The 23203-nt window shown below is 47.9% G+C and overlaps 1 protein-coding gene across 1 annotated transcript in view; it reads right to left on the bottom strand.

The window, feature by feature from the left end:
• Window positions 1–16865, bottom strand: part of FRMPD1 (FERM and PDZ domain containing 1) — a 65425-nt gene extending 48560 nt beyond the window's left edge. Inside the window, exon 1 of the mRNA XM_008141891.3 lies at window positions 16829–16865. The gene's annotated coding sequence lies outside the window, so the exon portion shown is untranslated. The remainder of the gene's footprint in view (window positions 1–16828) is intronic.
• Between the last annotated feature and the right edge of the window lie 6338 nt (window positions 16866–23203).

Raw genomic sequence — 23203 nt, 5'->3', positions numbered from 1 at the left:
AGAGAGGACTGAGAGCAACCAGAGGAGCCGGGGAGAAGGAAGATTAAAAAATGTTAAAAAAGGGAAACACTTGGGTGGCTCTCCCATCAGTTAAACTAGAATTATCATTGACCCAGAAATTCCATCCCTAGGTATATACTCAAAAGAGTTGAAAGCAGATGTCCAAACAAAAGCTTGTACATGAATGTTCATAGTGACACTATGCACATAGCCAAAAGATGGAAACTACTTAAAGGTTCGTCCGTGGATGAATGGATGAACACACTGTGGTATATCTATACAATGGAATATTACTCAGCCATAAAAAGCAATGAAATACTGACACATGCTACAACATGGACAAGCTTCAAAAACATTATGCTAAGTGAAAGAAGCCACACACAAAAGGCTACATGTTGTATGATTCCATTTATGTGAAATATCCAGATTAGGTAAGTGCATAGAAACAGAAAACAGATTAGTGGTTGCCAACTGCTCAAGGGAGAAGGGTATAGGGTGTGCCTATTTAATGGAATTAGATAGTGTTAATGGTTGCACAACATTGTGAATGCACTCAATGCCACTATATTGTGCACTTTAAAATGGATTTTAAAAATAAATTTTATGTATATATATATATATAACGTTATATATATATTTACCATATATTTACACACACACAAAAGAATATGTGATCATTCACTCCAAATCAGCCAAGATAACCAAAAGATCCATCCTGAAAAGGGACCACAGCCTTGCAATTGGGACCTTCATAACACATTCTCCCTGGTGCCACCAACTGCTGCACAGCCACACCAGGCAGGGCTGGACCGGAAGCCTGTTAAGGCCTTTCCAGTCCTAGAGGTCCTTGAGGGGCTAACTGGTTTCCTCTGTGCCAAGGGCAACACAGAAGATGGCGCCCAAGGTCTCACGGCGCGTCCATTTTATGGTTGTCATATTTATTCTGTGCCCCAGCTCCAGCCGGTTCTGTCCAGCCGTCTTTGGTTAAAGTTAATAGCAATGGCATTAAGTCAGTAAGCCTCAGAGCATCCCAGGGAGGCAGGTCACCCTCAAGCACATTATCTCCCCTTAACAGATGGGGAAATGACGCCACAGGAAGATTAACCTGCCCAGCCTCAACAGCCTGCCACAGGTGGAGCACGAGCCAATCCCAGCCCTCATGCCCGCGCGTGAACGTGAACGGAGAATGCTCTGGGTAAAGGGTCCCACACAGTGTGGGTGATTTGCACAACAGAGGTGAAAAAGAAATAAGCACAGAGGTGACCCTTAAAAACACCCCAACGGTCTCTTTCCCTATGTCTCCCCAGAACACCATGAGAGAAGGATGGTTTTTATTTTTATTTTTTAATATATTTTATTGATTTTTTACAGAGAGGAAGGGAGAAGGATAGAGAGTCAGAAACATCGATGCGAGAGAAACATCCATCAGCTGCCTCCTGCACACTCCCTACTCGGTATGTGCCCGCAACCAAGGTACATGCCCTTGACCGGAATCGAACCTGGGGCCCTTGAGTCCGCAGGCTGATGCTCTATCCACTGAGCCAAACCGGTCAGGGCGAGAAGGATGGTTTTTAATACACAAGTCTTAGATGAGAGTTGGTGTGGGTGTGGGTGTGGATGCAGTGAGAGGTCAGAACAGGCCTGTGGGCAGCAAGTGGCCTCAGGGACTAGGATCAAAGGAAGGGCCAGGCCAAGCAGGGTTCTATCGGTGACCTCTGTCCTCTGTACCCCACAGGGCTCTGCACAAACTGGTGACCTCTGGCCTCAAATTATGTCCATTTCATTCCTTTACACAATTGAGCGCTTGGACATCTCACGCGGGCAAGTCACTGAGAAACACATATAGATGAACTGGACTATCCCTGCACTCTAGAAACTTGCAATATCATCGAAGAGTATTCATCAATCTCTAAAATACAAAGTGAAAATTAGTAAGGACCACAGCAGAGAGGCTGGTAGAATATCTGGGGACTGAACGGTGGGAGATCACATCCAGCTGTGGATACAGTAGGGGGATACCAGAGCAGGCCTTGTGTAAGAGGTGACCAAGCTATGAAGAAGAGGCAAGTGAGACCTGCAGGAGTGGAGAGAAGGGCACTGGGGCAGTGGCTGGGGAATGGCATAGGAAATGCAAAGAAAGAACATGGCACCGAGCTACACTGAAGACAAATTCAGGAAGAGGGCTGAGGGGGACAACGGGTATGTGAAGCAAGGTTGAGAGATTTAGTGTAGGAACGGCAGGGAGAAGCCATAACATCAAAGGTCTTAAGTGTGGAACTAAGGAGGTTAAATTTCCCTCCTAGCGACATTGCTCAGCACTGTAGCTTGTTCACAGTAGGCACTCAAATGTTGGTAGAGAAAAATGCAGAAAGGCAATTTAATTTGTGGGAAATGCAGGACAACTGAGAAACAAGACACCAAAATATTGCCTCAGTTTTTAAAAACCAATTAATATCTAGTCAGTACAACTCCTAAGTTTAACTATATAAAATATATGTTTTATTCTGCCCTAAATGGAGACCAAAAGTTGCCATCAGCTTCTCACCCAAGAACACTGTGAAAATTAATGATGAGGTAATGTCTGTGAAATGCTCAGAGCTCTTTGGAGATGTGTGGCAAAAGGCATCGCTAGAATTAATATTTAAAGAGATTCTACCCAGCTCTGATCTCTTTTTCTGCAGACTAATGTTACGTCCACAGGATAAGGTGGATGCCAGATTGGCCTCTAAATAAACCTTTCCAACAGACACCGCCCAAAGCAGGTGTCTTCTCCTGAGTCCCTTACATGTGGCTGATGAAACCACCCCAACAAAGCAAGAGTGGTTTCCTACTTGGCCATCCAGGTTTATCCAAGGATGCTGGGGGCAGAACGCATCAGATAGCAAAGCAAAAAAGCTTTCAAAGAGCGGTCTTCTTTGGGACCCCACTGGTTAAGCATGAGTCCAGTGAATACTTCAAGGGGAATAATTTTAGCAAAACCCACATCCTAAGCCAGTTAACATTTTTAGGCCTAACGTGGTACCTAAGAAAAGAGGAAATAAGAATAGCTTCGTGGGCTCAATTACAAATGGAGTGGCAAAAATAATTTCAAAAGTTCAAGGGGAAAAAAAATCAATCTATTTCCTTTCCCCAGAGCTTTCACTTCTATAAATACACTCACACAAATGGACCCAAGACCACTCTTCCTTCTGAAAACACTACCTGTCTGGAATTTGCAAGATAAACAATGTGTCCGGATTGCTTTCAACCCAATGAGACTCAAACAATGCTCTCCAATGGCTTATCTCTTCTTCTTACGTAACACTCATCTCTTCCCCTCCCGCCCCCCACCCCCCCACCCCGATTATAAAGGTAATATATGTGCTTGGTAGAAAATTTGGTAAATTTTCTTCCTGGAAAAGAAGAAAATAAAAACGTATCCACTATACTCCACAAGTTGCTAATTACCCTTCTAGACTTTTGGGTGAAAATACACATTTTCAACATAATTGGGAACTTACTATATGTACTGGTTTATAGCCTGATTTTACTCTTAAAACAATTCTCCTGCCCCTTTCTTATTCTACAACATTCTTTTTCATATAACTAGGAGGGCCGTTTGTAAAGCTATCGCTGGACATTTGGGTTACTTTAGCAATGTCTGTGTTACAATGGTGAGATAAGCATCTTTGCATAATACATCTCTAGTGATTGGCTTAGGATGAATTCCCAGGAGAGGCACTGCTGGGTGGAAGACTGCACACGTTTTTAAGTCTTTAGATACGGCCAAATTGCCCTCCAGAAAGGTTATCCCAGGCTCACTCCCTCAGACAATGGGAAAGCTATTTCCCCCAACTGCGCACTGACCCCCGATTTAGTAGAGTTATTAATGAGGTGCTGCTGCTTTTATTTGCAGCTTTATGATTACCCTGGAGGCAGATTTCCCCCCATATGTTTAGTGTCTACGGTAATTGTTCCGAGTATTTTTAAAGTTGTGTGCATCTATTCATTGGAAAGCCAATATCCTACTCCCTCTCCAAAGGTATGTACCCAACCCGCCCCTCAAGAGCAGCCCAATGCCCCCCTTATCCCCCTCCCCGCTCTCAGCAGCTGCCACCCACATTTTCACTTTGGTGCCCTCCACTCCTTTCTTAACATTTCACAGTCCCCGTAGTTAGTCAGACTCAAAACCCAACAGTCAGTCATTTATTTTCTCATCCTTTGGTTCCCCTGATAGCTCTTGGGGGTCTGTAATGCTCCAGGCGCGCCATACCAAGAGATAAACAAAACACCGTGAAAAGCCCAGAGCGGGGGAGTTAATGAGGCCCAAACTGCAGAAGTAGACTTGAATTAAGGGAAGACGTGGAGAAACGTGGAGTTTTACTGGTAGGTGAGGGCACAGAGCAGACTAGGCAAAGGTCCTGAGACATGCTACAAGTGTCATCTTTTAAAGAACTATTTTCATTATTAAGGCATGAGAACGAGGGGCTAAAGATGAGAATGAAAAGTTAGTTCATGCTGAATTCACCTGCTGTTCTGCTCTCTTCCCTGCACCTCCCCTCTGCTTGCAATCCCTGGCCCTTCTCCAGTGCAGACTCCTCCAAAAGCCTTCTGGAGAACCATCCTCACCATCCATCTCTCCACACTTCTCTGCCTGTGGGGTGGGGGGTGGGGGGTGGGGGTGAGGGGTGGGGTGGGGGGAGAGGAATCCTGGCACTCACACCAATCTACTCAGCAATCCCCAATGAATAGATGGCTTTGTTTGCTGATTCCTGGGTATATGTTTTATCAGTCGAGCTAGAAAAGAAACTTCTGGATAGTGATACTTTCTCTCACACCCCTAGCCTCTCGACATATGGCTAACTTATAATAGGCAATCAATAAAAGCTTATAGGATCTAACCAAATTAAATTGGGTAGAATAAATACAAGAGAAGGCATGAGAGTGCACAATTTGTAACTATCATTCAGACAACTGGGAAAATGGAAACCGTCTTTGAAAATTAGCTCTGAACACAATCGTGGCAAAAGATAGATGAATTCTCTTTAGGCATGTAATTCTACGTCTACCTAGACATTTCTCAGTGAGGCACACAAATGGTACTTGTTAAACCGCGCTGCACATCCCAAGAGCTCTGTGAGTAAAGGTCAATATATTCTGGAGGTTTGGATTTTTTTTTCTTTGCAGAAAGGCAGGAGGAGAAGAGAGGAAACAAGGTCCCTAACCTGCATCTCCGCTGGGGTTTTCCAAGTTGATAATTCCAATTCCAAAAGGAAAAATTCTAATGCCACCTGGGAGGAACCAGCCTCCATCATTCATTCTTTCATTCAGGCAACAAGCGTTTTTTTTGGGATAATTCTTCCCTGAAGGCAAAGAGCCCATTCATTCCTCAAATGGCTAGTCTCTCCCTATTCTGGTTTGGATTCCTCCAGCTCTGGATTCAGCCCCTGCCATAGCATTCATCACAATGCTTTCCTTGTTTGTTCTCACACTGGGCTGTGACCACTACAAGGCTGATGACTGTTTCCCTATCCCTATGTGCCCCCGGGGCCTAGAACATCACCCTCCACATCGTGGATGATCAACCTATGTTGCGAAATTAAATGGTGCCAGGGCTATAAACGACCTTAGAAACAACCCAGTCCAGAGACAGGAAACTGAGGCCCAGCCAGGGGAAGGGACCTCTCCAAATACACACAGAGTTGGTGGTAATTCGAAGATGGAAGTCAGGAAGAAATCCAGGATGCTAGCAATGCTCAAGGAGTTAGGAAGCTGAGGGGCTTAATGGAATTTGGAAAGGATGATGATGACTTGGGGGAAAAACCAAGACTGAGTCTGGACAGTCCCTAAGGCATGGAACAAGTCTTTCCTCTCTTCTCCATGACAGCCCTTCAGATAATATAAACAGGAAATGAACATTTATTGAGTATTTACCACGTGTAGGTGGAAAACAGCGACCGTGTCCTCCACGTGATCGTATCCTCCGCTCAGAGATAATCAACGAAATAAGAAACTAAATAATGTGCCTCAGGTCGCGCAGCTAGAAAACCCAGGTTTGACTGAGTAAAAAGTCCAGCACTTTCCCCTGCACCTCACTGCCTCTCTGACCCTAGTCCTGAGGCTACACGGTGCTAAGGAAGAGCCGCTGGACCGAGTGAGAGAGTTCAGAGGTGAGTGTGGCCATGACCCAGGACAACGGGCAGCAGCTCCAGAGGCTGGACAGTAGTTCAGCAGCCTTCCCATCCTCGGAAAGCATAGAGAGCCGGGGCCATCCCTCCTTAACACGAGGCTGACAGGCCAGCCCCACTTCAGAAGCAGGTCTAGGACAGGGACACAGAGGCCCACATTTGCCCTTGATTGAGCTAGGACACCACTGGTGACGGCAGAGAGCAACAAGGGCAGCTGGGAGCTACATGCAAGTAAGGCACTCACCGTAGTCACAGGCCTTCATTTCTTCAGTCAACACTGTATGCTCGGGACCGAGCCCTCTTCTCGGCTCCGGATTGAGTGAGCAGCAGGGCTCAGCCCACGAGAAGCTCACAGTCAAGTGGGACTGGTTCCACACAAACACCCCGTGACCACACGACCTGGAGGGGTTATCTTGGAGGGACGAGGGGGCAGGAGTGGGAAAGCTTCCCCGGCCTGGAAAAAGACCTCCCAGACAAAGCAGGATGTTTTGATGTGGGGATATTTCCAAGCAGTTGCATCGAACAAGCCATGGCAAATGGAAAAAAAAAATCGCTGTTCTTTAAACCCAGAAGCAAAATGAGAAGCAGAGATCTCGAGCTGCTCCAGTTCCCTGGTCATGGGGCTCCAAGCAGTGCAGCTGGAATATCTATCGGCCTTACTAGGTGATCCTTAAGGTCCCTTTAAAACCTGAGGCTCTTCCAGTTCAGCTCTGATTGGATGGCCAGGAAGAGGACAATCATGGGCCCTGGTGGGGATACAATTGAGGGCACCTTTGGGTGTACTGCTTTATTGGGACTTTCCCCTCTTTCTCTCTCTCTCTTACTTACCTACTAGGGCTCAGTTTAAATGTCAGTCCCTCCTGGAAGCTGTAGACAGGGTAGGGTCTGATTCCAACTGTCTTCTCCCATCTCCTCCCACCTCCATCCCTAGGCAGCCCTTTCTTAGCAAAGCACCTTGAACTCTGTGGAGCAGAGGCCAGGAGGATGCTCTGGACAGGTGTGAGGCAGTAATCCTGGAGCAGCAGTGACAGCCACAAGCAGAGTTGGGAGCTGCTCGGTGCCAGACCCTCTCAGGCCACTGTTCTCCCTCTGCTTACCCCCGCTCCATCATCAGCTTCGCCAGACTCAGGAATATCAACTGCAAACCAAGTGGTGCCCACACTTTTTGAAGAAAAGTACATTTTATGGTGCATTGCATTTGGAGAGCCCATTAGCCAGCAGCAGACTGAAGATCCCACTTAAAGAACCATGGGCCCGGCCAGCGTGGCTCAGTGGTTGAGCATCGACCTATGAACCAGGAGGTCACGGTTTGATTCCCTGTCAGGGCAGATGCTCTGGTTTCAAGCTCAATCCCCAGTAGGGGGCATGCATGAGTCAGCTAATCAATGATTGTCTCTCATCATTGATGTTTCTATCTCTCTCTCCCTCTCCCTTCCTCTCCGATGAAACACAAAACAAAACACACAAAAAATGGGACTTGACCTAGCCAGGTGGCTCAGTTGATTGGAGCATCATCCTGTACACCAAAAGGTTGGTGGTTTGTAGAAAGCACCTGGGAAGGCACATGAGCATTTCTTTCATTATTGTCAGCTTAATCCAGTGGCATTGGCAGAGCCGTGTCCTGGAAACACGCCTTGCCAGAGGCAGGAGTGTTGTCAGCTTGACCTACAGCCCAGGTGCCAGGGGGTGGTGGGTTTTGTTATCTAAATCCAGCCAAGCACCAGGAATGAATACAACTCGGGCCCACCGTAGAATGCACATAATCTCCTTTGTCTTGATTTTTAATAAAACTTCCTGGTTTTTGCTGTATAAAATAAACACACTGTATTGGCTCAGGGTCCCTGTCTCTCTGTTAGAGGACAGTGGTCCCACCCAGTCCCAGCTTTCCTTACTGTATTTGTGTCTGTCTCTTTCATTTTCTCTACTCAGGAACCGGACTGCTCTCTAGCCGAGCTGGACTTGGAAAAGAGAGAAATATTTATATAGGTTTGATTCCTGGTCAGGGCACATATCTAGGTTGTGGGTTCGATCCCCAGTCTGGGCGCATAGAGGAGGCAACTGATTAATGTTTCTCTGGCACACTGATGTTTCTCTTTCTCTCTCCCCCTTCCTCTCACTTTATAATCAATAAGAACATTTCCTCCATCTGGTTTGGCTCAGTGGATAGGGTTTCAGGTTCAATTCCAGTCAAGGACACATGCCCAGGTTGTGGGCTTGATCCCCCAGTAGGGGGCCTGCAGGAGGTAGCCTGTTCAATGTTCATCATTGATGTTTCTATCTCTCTCCCTCTCTGAAATAAAAAATATATAAAAAATTGATTAATTTTTAAAAAATCATACCCTCGAGTGAGGATTAAAAAAAAAAGAACCTTGGAACTTCTGAAACAGGCTAGTGAAAGGGCAAGAAGGTCACACTGCAGCACACTTCAGGGCTGCAAAGCAGCCTTTCCTGATTTTATTTTATTTACTTATTTTTTTTTACAGAAATAGATATGTGTTTGGGCACTGAACATAAATAATTTCCCTCAAGTTCAATGAGCCAATCTCAGACTAAATTAGAGGGAAAACGCAAAGGCATGAAGTCTTCCTCTGTGTCCCTTCTCTGGCTAGAGCACGCTTACTGTGGTATCTCCCTTAAGTCTAAGAATTGGTAATGAATATTTTAATAGCCACAGCTTCTCCTTCCCATTGATAAAAACTCCACTGACTAGCTGGAGCAGTGATGGGCAACCTTTTGAGCTTGGTGTGTCAAACTTCGCCAAAAAACTGAGCATAACTCGGGTAGTGTGTCACTTTGAGGAAAAAACATCATTTCGCAAATGTTTCATCCTCAGGAGCAGCAAATGTTTCATCCTCGGCATGCGGCCGCCTCAGAGGCTGCGTGTCATCAGAAATGGCTACGCGTGTCGGGGCTGACACGCGTGTCATAGGTTCGCCATCACTGAGCTAGAGCATGCTGGTGAAAATGAGGGAGTGGACCAGCAAGACCCGTGTTTCCTTGGGCAGCCTAATCCCTGAGCCCCTCCCACATCTGTGAACAGGGACGATTACAGCAGCCCGGCATCCTCACAGCAGCAGCCAGGACACTACAGGAAGAAAGAGACACGAAACATGCAGAATGAAGACCTGAGGCTAGTGACTCCAGAGAGCTGGGCTCAAATACAATTGAGAGAAAAAGACAGTCACATAGGTGGAGAGAAAGTGGAGATCCCAAAGGCTGAATGGCAGCCCCTAAAAAGTATGCCCACACCCTAATCCCAAGAAACTGTAAATGTTACCTTATTTGGAAAAAGGATCTTTACAGATGTAATTAAGTTAAGGATCTTCAGGCAGGAGTTTATCCCAGGTTATCCAGGTGGGCCCTAAATCCCAAGACACCTGTCCTTCTAAGAGTGAGCTGGATCGAGATTTGACACCCTACACAAGAGAAGGAGGCAATGGGACCAAGAAAGCAGAGACAGGAGTGATGTGTCCACAAATCAAGAAATGCCAGAAGCTAGAAGAGGCAAAGAAAGGATGCGCCCCTAGAGCCTCCAGAGGGAGTGTGGCCCTGCCCACACCTTGATTTCAGATTTCTGGTCTCCAGAACTGAGTGAGAATGCATTTCTGCTGTTTTAAGCCAAGGCTGTAGTGATTTGTAATGGCAGCCACAGAAAGCCAATACACCACCTTAGAAGTAATTGGACTGATGAGGAATCTGAGTCCCAGAGATGGGGCTGAGTCGCCCAGAGCCACTCCACGTGAGCACTGGTTCGGGACACCCTCCTCCACAGCCCACGAGGTCTCTAGGACACCGACATGCATGCAGCTCCCCAGTGGCCCAGGGTACAGCCCATGAGAGGGCTTGACAGCAAACTCTAGGGGGACCACAGAGAGCCTAACGGGGCCTCGGCCGTGCTAAACAAGGCGAGACTCTGACGTGAGGCTGCTGAGGTCCTCCCGGCTGCCCAGGCCCCACCTGCACAGCTGTGTCCACGCTTCGCCCTGTCCTTTTCCGGGCACTGCATGCACGGAGGCCTTCTGACTGAAGAAGTGAAGACTCGGGGGACCTGCTCCCTGTCTTTGAATGTCCCCATGGCTAAATGGCTGTCCAGGGGAAGAAGACATGGATTTTTGTGTGAAGCTTCAAAGGGCGGAATCAAGGCCAATGGGGCAGCCACTGCCTGGAGGAAAGGTTTGGTTGAGCACAATGAAGAACTTTCTGATAGTCAGAGCCCACCGACAATGGCATAGGAGTGCCTCGGGGACTGGCGGGCCTCAGCAGAGAGAGGCTTGCTGTGTGGGGGAATTCCTGAACCAGACAAAGGCAGCTCTTCATCCTCTCCGGAGCTGGCGACCCTGCTTGAAGATCCGTGACTGTCAGCTAAAATATCCTGTAAAACATCCTGCGTGGATCTAGGTTTTCGGAATATAGACAGGGAATGCTCTAAGAAACTTACTACAGAGCTTTGGCAAAGAACTAAGTACTGCAACTACCCAGGAGCGAGCTCAGGGAAGAAGTGATTATTTCTTCTTGCCCCTCTATACAAAATGTCCCCCGCCCCCAGGAAGAAAGGAAGAGGAAGAGCAGACATCTCCATGTGAACGCCACCCTCTAACCTGAGCGGGAGCCCACAGCACATGCCTCAGAAGCAGAGGAGCCCTGGGCAGCCTGGGCTTGAGCTCTTTCTCCAAGGAAAACCAGAGAGAATAGAGACTCCAGCTACCAACGGAATCATTTCCATAAGAAGCAATAAATGGCACCCTCATCTTTATTTCAATCATTGCTTTTCCTTCTGATTTCTACATTTGGAACAAAGGAAACAACAAAGCAGTTAACTCAGAAGCTTAATTACATGGATGCTCACAAGTGAGCCTGTGTTTTCGGGGTGTGGGGCTGGTATTACTATCGCTGGTCGTGACACGGTCTAGCCCACCCCCTACGTTCTGGATACGCAGAGAACAGGAAGCTCATTTCTCATCTGCCTGCTCATCTGTCTTCTCTTAAGTCAGAACCTCAGAGAACTAAGCGCCGTTGCATCCGGATGAATTCCTCTGAAGCTCTTTCCGTTCAGGATTTTGAAAATTTGCCACGTTACCCTTTTTACTGAAGCGGCCGAGCTCAGATCATTCCTCAAGAGAGGTCAAAAGCACATACTTTCATACTTTAGATTTACCAGCATATCTTTTTTAGCCGTAATTAGTGCTTTCTCTCTCTCCTCGTCGCCCTCCCCACCCCCCCCCCCCACCAACCCAAATAATCAGTGTTAAGCACACATGTCATTAAGCAGCAGCTTCTGAAAAGATCGGAGGCCTGACCATTTCTAACTATTGGCAAAAAGGTCTCCAAACATCAGGCGGGTCCTTGAAAAACAGTGTCATTCCGTTGCAAATAATGGCTTACTGCCCTCCCATCAGTTGGCCAGGCACCAAATCGAGCTTCCCACTGTCCTTCAGGCAGAGAGTTAACTTTATATTATCCGAGCCGCATCATGTCATCCTAGTTACCCAAACAAATTTAAGTCTGTGTTATCCTGCCTCCGTGAGTGTATATTAAGGTTGGTGTATATCTTAGACTACAGTAGAAATACAGCTATAGCAGCTGTGCATAAATCAAAATTTTATATACTGAATGGTGTTAAGTACACAAGTATGCTTGGTATTTGAAAGCTTTCCATACCAGGCCTTTTGGTATGGTGAAGAATCCTTGTATGATATAAATAATTATTTCCAAGTTTATCTAGCTTGAAGGTTCAAATTTTATATATTTTTAAAAATAGGCCTTATTGAAAAGCTAAATTCAAAATTCAGACCCATCTCTGGGGTTGCACCAACTCTTCATCAGATGAAGGACCTACATTCCGAGGCCTCTGGATGCTGCGAGGGAGTTCAGCTGAGAACCACAACCCCTGAGCTTCAGCATGTTGTTTCTGGCTTGACTCAAACCAGATCTCAGGAAAATCACAGGCTTTTGTCAATCCAACGCAGCAAACGCATACTGAGTTTGCACTAGGGCGAGGCTCTGGGAGAAGGGCTGCAGGGTGAATCCCGCCCTCCCAGGGACTTCTCAAGGCCATGGCCACATACACAGGTGACCACACACAAAATCCTTCAAGGTTAATGGTGATGGTGTCTCCGTGAGAGGTACTAAGTGTAGTGGGAGGTCAGGAGAAGAGGAAAGACCTGGGACAAGGGCATCTGGATGATAGTTCCTAGGGCAGATAGGATATGAGCTGAGCCTTCAGCAAGACCACCAGGGCTGAGGCACCTGCAGAGAGGCCAAATGGAGAAGCAAAGGCCTAGAGACCTGGGGGTGGGAGGGAATAAGTGTGGTGGAGCGGGGGAGAGAGGAGGGGGCCTGAGGGACTTCGAGAAGGGAGACAGACAGCCCATCAGATCTGCCCAGCTGAGGACTCTGGACTTCATTATCCTTACACAAGGGACCCGCCGAAGGTCTCTGGGCCACACTTTAAAGAAAACAGAAGCCTGAGGTTCGGAGAGAGAATGGAAGTCTGAGGACATGTTTGAGAAAGATTTAAGAAGTAAGAATGACATGACTAAGTGAGTGACTAGATTTCAGTAAGGAGGGATCCAGAGAGAGGGTAAGCTCATAGATGACTATGCTCCCCTGCTATGGAGTTTCCAGCCTGGGACTGGGAGGGGGACGCTGGCCATCAGTCCCACAGGGAGAGGGCATGGCAAGCTTCGGAGGTGGCTCTATGGGCTCAGCCCTACCCATGCTTCCCCTTTGCATACTGAGCACCTCCAGGGACACTACTCTTCAGGTCTTGCCAATGAGAAAGGGGATGAGGGAAAGGAAGAAAAGAGGAGGGGGGAGGGGGGAGGGGGGAGGGGGACAGAGAGAAAAGGTGGAGGGGCGAGAGAGGGAGGGTAGTTGAGGGAAAGAGAGATGAAGGGAGAGAGGGAAGAGATCCTGAAGTGTCTATAGTGAATGCCCCTAAAGCAGCAGCAGCAGCTCACCACACCACTCGGGGCCTGATTTTGCAGGTGAGAGTGCTAAGGCTGAGAGTTCCTTTTTTCAAAACTCCTAACCATAGTATGAAAGGGGCAGATAATCTGCTCTACAGTCTCTCCCAAAACCATAGGGATAATGTCTGTGCAGACAGCCGGTCTGGTCCTATAACACCCCAAACCCTTTCGGGTCTCCAGCCTTCACATTTGCTGCTCCCTCTGCCAGGAACAGTGCCACTTAACTTTTATTTGGTGCTTACTACACACCTGGCACTATTCTAAGTACTTTACATACATCAACTCATTTAATCCTCACAACAGCCCTGTCAGGTACGGTTATTATTCCAAGCATGCCTCAGTGTTTGAGTGTCTGTCTATGAATCAGGAGGTCATGATTTGATTCCCAGTCAGGGCACATGCCCAGGTTATAGGCTTGATCCTCAGTGTGGGCAGTCGATCAATGATTCTCTCTCATCATTGATGTTTCTCTCTCTCTCTCTCTCTCCCCCCCCCCCCCCCTTTCCTCTTTGAAATCAATTTAAAAAAAAAGAAATTGAAACCTAGAAGATAAATCAACCTGATCATCAATATATTTAGTTGTTGGAGGGACCAGTATTCAAGCCCAGGTGGGGTGGCCCGAGGGCCTGCCTTCTCTTGCAGAGCTGGCCTGCCCCTCCCTTAGCTCTTGCCCTGACTGGCTCCTTCTCTCCTTTGACTCTCAATGACTCAGTCAGGCCTTCCCTGCCCACCCTCAAGGGGAGCACCCTGCCTTATCTTATCTCACAATACCCTGCTTTTTTCCTTCTTCAGCTCTTAGCACAACCTGTAATTATTTATGTGTTTACTTGTTTATTGTGTTTCTCCAACTAGAATATAAATCCAGGAAGGCAGGGATAGTCCCTTTTGTTCCCGTGTATTCCTGGAGCACCGAGAATAATTCTCTGGCACAGAGCAGGTGTTCTATGAATAACTCTGAGTGAATAAAGGAGGTACAGTATCGTGGGTGCTACACAGGGTCATAAGGTATTGCACCACCGTCCTTCACATCCTCTCCTATTCTCCTTCCTTGGCTACTGCAAATCCCCAGCAACGTACACAAGGCAAACGGGAGCCAGCACCTCCCTCCCAGTATATATGAACAACGCTGATATATTTATAACTGTGTCTGACTGTCAAATCCCCTCACCTGGGTCCTTGAACAGGTAGTGATAAGCTTGTGGGAGACAGGGACTGCGTATTCCAGTTAACCCCTCTGTGGCCTTCCAGCACCCAACAGTCTTTACAGGGCATTGGCTGCTGTTGATGTCAGTGTCTGATCTGAGCACCTTCCAAATAACAAAAAGCCCCTGCCCCTTGAATGAGGAGGCACCTTGAATACAGAGGACATTGTCACGGGAAATTTCATGCTGATGGTGAGGTTGCTAAAACAAAAAGTACCGTTCGATACCCCAATTGTGTCTAGCAACATTTATGGAGCTTGCCCCTGAACACCCCAATAAAAGGTGTTATCAAACACCCGTTGTAAGCAAACACTCAGGCACTTTTACAAACATGATCTCATTTAACCCTGTGAGTTTGGAATTACTGGCATTCCCCTTTTACAAGTGAGAATAGTGAGGCTCAGAGGCGCGATCTCCCAGTGCCAGTGTGGATTCAAGGCCAGGCTCGGAGCCTCCTGCACCTCTGCTCACTGTCCTCTGCTCGGAAGTGCCCTGCCTTCTCCTGTGCTTCCACCACTCGCTGTTCTCCATCTGGGCCCCGCGCTTTCCGGCCTCTGAAGCTTGGCTCGGACCAGTTCCTTGACCTGCAATGGCCTGTCCACCTGTTGAAATCCTCTACTTCCTTCTGCCTTCCATGGTGCAGGCCATTGGAATCCACCCTCCCCAGTGTTCCCAGAGGTCCCAAGTGTTAATAACTCCTGGCATGGCCTGTGATCTAATCCTCTTCATCCCTCCCTAGAACTGAGCTCCTTGAGAGGAGGGCTGATTGGTATTCTCCCTGTTTGTGCCCTGAATGAGTGCGGAATGAGTGCTTGCCGAACCACCGGAAAATGAAGGACATAAAGACGGGCGGCCTTCGAATGCATCTGCGAGATCCAAGTTCTCTGGACAAACCAGCCTCAACTACGGAGCCCCGGGCAGAAAGGCCAGCATGTACCGCAGCTCTGCCATTTTCCTGCTCCCGTCCCAAAGCCCTCCCACTGGTGTTCTGATTTCACAAAGCTTGAAACTGAAAACCAGGAAGTCAAGGAAGGAAATAAAATAATAAAAATCACTTCCATAAGAATCCTTTCATAGTAATGGATTTCACCCACACACTGGGGAAATGACTGTTGCAGCAGCAGGAGGCTATGCCATTGGGCAAAAGAACAAAGTTCACCTTCTCGGAGGAGCTAACCCCGAGCTTGTTCCACTGGGGCTGCACCCGCACTCACCTGTCCTGGAACACATGCGCTTGCAACGCTGAGGTCGCTCCCGGCACACCTACGTGGAACACCCACCGCAGGATGCCTGCTGTGGGGTGATTTTATATCGGCTTGATTGGAAAACATCTTGACCGTCGCTTTAGACTTAGAAACAAGCAGATGCTGGCCTCTGTGTCAGGACTCCTAGAACGGTGCGTTATTTTTTTCCCCCAAGCAACTATTTTGAGATTTTTATTAAGATAACTGACTCACAAACAGAGACGCTTCCTGATTTATAAGCCACTTTGAAAACAAATCATTACGCGTTTGAATATTTTATGATAGTCCAAAGCACTAGCATTCACAAGTACTTGCCGTATCTATTTCGGGATTCCCAAAGTAAACTGCAAATGCCTCCTTTATTTTCTGAACGACCGTAAACGCTGCCCGTTTGCAAGTTCTGGGTGGATTCTTGGTGAAATATTGCCTCTACCCACACTGACCCTAGCTACAGAGACCTGGAGATTCTACCTCTCCAGGTTTACAGCGGAAGGACCTCAACCATCACCGAGTGCACACTTCCTCCTTTCCCCCCGCAACACCAGTGGGGGGACTCGCCCAAGGTCACACAGTCAGTGGATGGGCAGAGAAGCCACCGAGAGCCAGGGACCCGACGCCCGGCCCTGGCAGCATCGAATGTTCCCAGAGGCTGACTCAACACCCTTCCCAACGCTCAGCCAAAGCTGCTGCAGGTTTGCAACCTGACCCCTGATACTGACTGACGTGGGTCCCAACATTCCTCTCCACCGCCACGGAACCCCGGAGCTGAGACACCCCTGGACTCACAAGATGGCAATACAGGCATGGCGCTTCAGGTGATGTCCCCGGCGAACCCCTCCTGGTCCAGGTGTGGTCGAGGCCCGGCAGGGCAGGCTGGTCGGAGGTCACTCGGAAAGTTGGCGCTGGCCGTGGCCGCACCTGAACCCAGGTCTCCTGCCTCCTGGTTTGCCGCTCTTTGCACTACATCATGCCGATCTCGAAAACTTAAGCCACACACTGATACCGTGCAAAGACTTAACCGTCGCAGGCCCCGAACGAGCCCGCAGAGGCGCCCCCGCCAAGAGTGGGGGCAAAACGACTGGAAGTGGTTGCGGGTCACCCGGGGCCGGTGGTGCAAGCTGAGCGCACGGCGGCGGCCGGCGGCGCGGAGGAAGCCGAGCGGCAGGCAGTGTGCAGATCGCGCAGGCCCGGGGCGTGGGGACCAGCAGTCCCCCCAAAACTTTGCGGCGCCGGGACCTCGCCCTTACCTGCAGAGGAGGCGCCGCCCGCGCGGACGCGGACCCGGTGCTCTCGGCGAGGGGCGGCCCCGCCCCGGCGGCGGGCTCGGACGCGTGCGAGGCTTAGGCAGCAGCGGCTCCGCTCCGGATCGGCTCGGGCTCCGCCTCCCGCGCACGCTGCAGCCAGGGGAGGAGGGGGGACAGGGCCCCGCCGTGCCCGCGCCCGCGCCGTCTGGCCGCGGCAGGTGCTGAGGCTGCAGCTGCGCGGCCGCCAGCTGCCGGCGCCGCGACCCCCGCCCCGCGGGGGAGGAGCCCCGCGCGCCGAGCCCCGGGCGCCGAGTCCCGCGCGCCGCCTCCGCGGGCCCTGGAGGTCCCGGCCCGCCGCAGTGGGCGGTCCCGCTCCCACCCGGGCCCTGCCTCTGCCGGCCTCCCCCAGCTCCCCGCCTGGGCACGCAGCGTCCGCCTCGGACCCACAGGGAGTCTGAGGTCGGAGAGAAAGAGGGCTCCCCAAGGTCACGCAGACCGGCGGCGGTGGGGCCAGAACTGGAACCCAAAAGAGTCCCAAGGACCGACCCTGCTTCTCAAGCCTCCCTGCCCCTGGCTGTCCTACCCCAACGCCTTCCCAGGAGCTCGCGGCTACGTGGGACGCTGGGGATGCAGATGAACACGAGGGAGATGGATGCGGTGGGCCCACAACAGGCTCCAAGAACTACTTCCCCTGCCTCTGCAAACTCTTTCTGCGCTGGGCTGGGACGCTGGGCTCCTTCGGCTTCCCTTCGGCCTCTCTAGCCATTCTTTCTTGGTCTCCTTGACTGCTCCTCAAACCCCCAACCCCTAAAATGCTGGGGTGCCCTAGGACTCTGCACTTGGCCCTCCTCTCACGCCCTGGGCCATCTCACCACCCCCCTGGTTCCAGTCCTACCACCTCTCTTCCCATCATACCCAAATGCATGCCTCTGTCCAAGCACGCTTTTTCCTTGTTGACATACCTACTCAACACCCTCAAGGTCCCTGCCCTGTGTTAGACACTGGAGATATAGCCTGGAATAGAGCACAGCCGCTGCCCTCATGGAATGTACTGTCTAGTGGACGGTAATACAGTGCAGTTCCTTATAGCAATAGCATGAGGCCAGCGTGCCACGGGGCCATGGCAGGTGCCTGCACTGGCGGAGTGAGGAAAGCCGGCCTCCTGGAGAGGAGGCCCTCTAAACAGAAACCTGAAAGGCCAGCGGGGCTGGCCAATGGCAAGGAGGAGTGTGAACAGAGCCTTCTAGGCAGAGGCCACAGGAGCAAAGACCCTGGATGAGAGGTCCAGTGAGGGAGGGGCAGGAGCTGGGAGCCGCAGCAGGAGAGGAGAGTCAGCAGGGGCCGTAGGAGGAGTTCCGAGTAGGGAAGGGGCACCATCAGACTGGCCCGTTAGATCGGTTTGGTGATGGAATGGAGCACAAATATAAGTTGACAAGTTGTGTTCTTCGCTTAAAAAAAAAAAAAAAAAAGGCAACATTGATTTCAGCACATTGGAGCCCACCTGGCCTAGAACCTATTGCCTCTGTATCCTTCATTCCCAGGTTCAAGCCTCTGTCCAAACCTCTCCTGAGAAGCTCTGTCTTGGAAAGGCCTCCTAGGTACCCAAAGCTCCTTCGCTCTCAGTGCCCTGTCCCCTCTGCCTCCCACATCCATGGCCGAGTTGACCCTTGACCCCTTGGAATCTGCTTCCCTCACCTGTCTCCACTCTAGATACAGCGTACAAAGTCCTGCCCCCGGATAAGCACCACGAGGAGACATGGACAAACATGAAGAATTCTGAAGTCCTGGAGGAAGTTAAAGGAAGCTTCTAAAAATTGAAGTGTTGTGCCTCTCTACATTATTTCTTACAACTGCATGTGAATCTACAACTATCTCTAAATAAATTTTTTAAAATTGGGTTGTAGCTAAAGATTAATAACCAAATTACTCTTGCTGATTAGACTGAAGAGGGCACTTGTCAGAAAGGAAAGTAAAAACTCAACTCTCTTGTCCAGTGCGTTCAAATTCTGCTTGTGGAATTTTGCCCCGTTTCTTTCAGTTTCCCAACTGCGCATGCCAGAAGCATCCGCCTCTTCCGGTGCTTTATATACTTATTTGGCTCCTGGGTCCCCCCTCTGCCCATGTTCCCGTTCTGATTGCTCTTCTCCCCGAGCCTTCCTTTCTCTGCCATTTATTTAAATGCCCAAGTTCTTCAAGTCCTCTCTTGGTCTCTTTTTTCTCTTCACCCTCACTGAGCAATTCTATTGGCTGCATGGCTTCAGCCCAGACCTTCTTCTGTTCTCCACACTTCGAGACGTAACTGCCTGCTGCACATCTCCTGAATGCCCCTCAGGTGCCCCAGTCTCAACAGAGCCAAAACCCAATTCATATCTTTCCTTTAAATTACCCCCTTTGCATTGCTTCCATATCTCAACTGGTGGTGGCACTTAAACCAGAAACCAATGGAACATTCCACTGGTAGACTCTTCCCTATTCCCTACTGCTCATTAAGTCCAGTCAACTCTAGCTCTGTAACATCTCATGTACATACCTCCTCCGCCCCTTGCCTTAGTTGGAGCCTCGCCATTTTCTTGACGAGGCTGTAGTAAATGCTTCCAGTCTTGCCTATTTGCAATTTATCCGCCACATGGTACCAGTGATCATTTTAAACCACAAATCCAACAAGTCACTCGCCTACTGAAGATACCTCCAGTGTTCCATCTTGACCTTGCTATAAAGTTCCAACTCTTTATCCTGGCATGAAGCGCTCAGGGATCCGACTTATTACTGCTACAACCCCACCTCCACCTCACCCCATACCTACACAATAACTACCTTATGTTCCTAGGGCATGTCATATTTTATAACAGTAAACATAGCTATAATTTATTTATTACTATGTGTCAGGCGCTGTGTTAAGTGCTTTACACATAATATTTCATGTAATGAAAGGCATAGAGCATAGCGCTGAAAAATAGTCTTAAGCCAAACTGCCTGGGTTCAAATCCCAATGCAGCCACTCATTAACCTGGATAATCTTGGGGAAGTCCATATCCTCTCAGTTCTAGGTTTCTTCCTGTGCAAAGGGAGCATAAAGAAACCTGCAACCTAAGAATGTTCTAAAAAGAGCTGCTAGAGATGGAACAGTATTCGTTACCTACCAGACGGCACTGTTAGTCCTGCTTATAGTCAGTACTAGTAAATGCAGTGAGGATTACTATGCTCCTGTTACAAAGAAGGAAACTGAGGATCCAAGAAGTAAAGTCCTTTACTCAAGCTTCCACAGCATTAAAGTCGCTGCACTGGGATTCATAGGTGACTCTAAACCTCATACTACCAAATACTTTGCTTGAGCTTCTACCTTGCTCTGCGAGGCTTTCTTTTCTCACCTTTACCACAACTGCGAGACAAACTCTTCTTCCTCCTTTAAATTCTGATAAAAAAAAATGTCTTCTCCTCTAGGTTTTCCAGACCCTCCTTTGTGCCGTGCTGTACTTGGTTTATTCTTCAAATAAAGCACCAAGCACACCACAGTATAATGATTTATTTACATGGTTGTCTTCTTGAGACCACCTTGAGAAAGACAAGATCTTATTTATTTTTGTCTTCCTAGAGCTCTATAGATATTTGTTGAATGAATGAATAAATCAATAAATAAAATATACATAAGATTCTCAAAAGAGTTTTACCCTAGCAGCTGTCATCTCAATATAGATCACTTTTAATCTCTATTTTTGTCACTCTGAAGTCATTTTTGATTAGAAGATAGCATCAAATGATCCATTATTAATATAGCGCAACATAGTCCAGCCAGTGTGGCTCAGTGGTTGAGCATCAACCTATGAACCAGGAGGTCACGGTTCGATTCCCAGTCAGGGCACATGCCCGGGTTGTGGGTTCGATCCTCAGTGTGGGGCTTGCAGGAGGCAGCCGATCAATGATTCTAACTCATAATTATTTCTATCTTTCTCTCCCTCTCTGAAATCAATAAAAAAATTTTTTTTTAATTATAGAGCAAGATACAGCAAGACTGAAATTTCTCATATTGCTATTTGGCCATGCCTTGTCCTTCTCCTTTTTTAGTGACACTGTGTAATAACCCATACTGAGAAGCTGTGTTGCATCCTAATGAGACTTCCTGACTCAAACATCTGAGGTTTGAATTTATTTCCCATAAGTACCATTTCAGCTAAAAGTTTGCTTTCTCTATGGCATGAGTGTGCCTTTTGTCATCTGCTAAATGCCCATACCTTCTCCTTATCCACATTAATCTCCTTTGCATTCAAATATTTCTGAGAGCTGACTTAATAGTTAGCTTTTCTATACAATTTTCTTCTTAGAATGCCTAAGTCTTCCTGACTTCATATCTATTGTTCCCAAAATAGAATAGTTTACTGCTTCGAATTTCAGCTTTCCAGTCTGCAGTGATTTAGGACATGTTTCTGCTCTTCCTCAGAATGATCAAATTCCATATGGCTAAAAAAATAAAATAAAATAAAAACCCTAACCCTGTCATTTTGTATGGAGTAGTGTTTTTTAAATTAGATGTTAGGAACATTTATTTTGTATACCAGAACCAATAAGTTGGCAATTTTAATGCCTTCATATCAAATCAATGAGAATAGTGCAGGTGAAAAAAAGAAGTGGGGGTAGGGGGAGGTGGTTCTAGTAGTGTCTGCCTCTTGCCCAAGTCCCCTCACTCTTCAGGCAGCAGAAGAAAGGAGTGGGACACCATGACCTTCAAGGTCTCTTTCAGATCTAAAATGACATGATTCCTCACTGGGCTCCCAAGCGGCCATTCGTTCAGCATTGTTGAGTGCCTACCTTGGGTTCATTTTAAAGAGTAATGATTTACATATAAATCCAGACTGGATGGGGAATGGGATGGTTTGGTTTGGTTAAGAGAGTGTTATTATACCATATAAGCTGATTACATATTTTTAATATTTAAGATTGACTTAATATGAACTATAATGAAGGCGGTTTCATTGAGACTTTAATGAACTAAGACTCATGGACCACTGGAGTGTTATGGGAAGCCCATTAGGAACAGCCCCATGCCAGCACTGTGGTGAGATCCATGCCAGCACTGTGGTGAGCTGCTCTTAGAAAAGCAGTGCCCTAGCCGAAACCGATTTGGCTCAGTGGATAGAGCGTCGGCCTGCACATCCCCAGTAGGGGGTGTGCAAGAGGCAGCTGATCGATGTTTCTCTCTCATCGATGTTTCTAACTCTCTATCCCTCTCCCTTCCTCTCTGTAAAAAAATCAATAAAATATATTTTAAAAAGAAAGAAAGAAAAGCAGTGCCCTAGGGTTCGAGGACCTAGTTCTGTCCCTACCCTGCTCTGTGGGACGCCACCTCTCTAGGCTCTAGTTTACTCTTCTGCAAAAGGAGGAAATGACACCTTATGACAACCAAGTTCTCTGGAACTCTAAACTGAGATTAAAAAGCTAGAGAAAGTATTGTCCAGTTAGAAGGAGAGGTTCTGCTGTTGTCTGCAGAAAGAGCAGGGTGCTTACCATGCGGATTGTATTACCTCTTGAGGACAAATAAATTGTTGCTGTACAGAGAGAAATGACGATGCAAAAAACAACATGTTCTTACTCCCACAATTCTAGGACACAGAAGCAGACATTCACTGCTCACTTCTTAAAAATGAATTGTCCAGTTAACTGCAAAATACTAAGAATAGGGAGTTGGGCTAGGCCGTCTATGATCTGTGTATTAGTGAAGGGAGATCAGTCTCCCAGGATTCTCCAAACCTTGTTTGATCACAGTCATTCTCCCAAAGATGACCTATTTTCACTTTGGGGGAGAAGAGGGGTAGCGTTAAAGTTTGAAAAATATGTCTCCTTTGTAGATTGCTTCTTTTGCTCTCATATAAGCCTTGTCTGCTGAAGCATCTTTTCCTGTTTCTAATCACAGTCTCTGCTCCTTGATAAAAGCTGGTATTCTAATCCATTGCTAATGCAATGGGCTTAATGACTTGATTGGAAACAGAGGGAAAGGATGGGATATTTGCATAGATTTGGAAATTATTATTACAATCAAAATATATATTTGTGCTCATTATGTCTCCCATCAGACAAGTTTTTATCTCATTCCGCAGATGATAACTCTTTCTGTGTTCTGAGAGACAGATACAAAAATATGAGTGGCTTTAGCATCTTTTACTCTTCCCTTTTTATCTCTTTTTAAAATTCTTTTTTTTCTCTGTTGGTTCAACTTTTGAGAGACCAGCTCCTAAGATCAGCTTCCAAGACATGCCCTTGAGGTTGTGGCCAGTGTCTTGTGTGACTCTACCTTGGTCTTGCCGCTAGGTCTGCTCTAAATCCCACAGGCTCAGTTCTGCTGTGAATCTACCAGGTGCCATAGCTTCACACTACTGCTTTGGTCCC

This window comes from Eptesicus fuscus, chromosome 15 (assembly GCF_027574615.1).
Source record: "Eptesicus fuscus isolate TK198812 chromosome 15, DD_ASM_mEF_20220401, whole genome shotgun sequence".
NCBI classification, from domain to species: domain Eukaryota; kingdom Metazoa; phylum Chordata; class Mammalia; order Chiroptera; family Vespertilionidae; genus Eptesicus; species Eptesicus fuscus.
The sequence above is the reverse complement of the archived record's forward strand: the minus strand, read 5'-3'. Positions and strand labels throughout refer to the sequence as shown.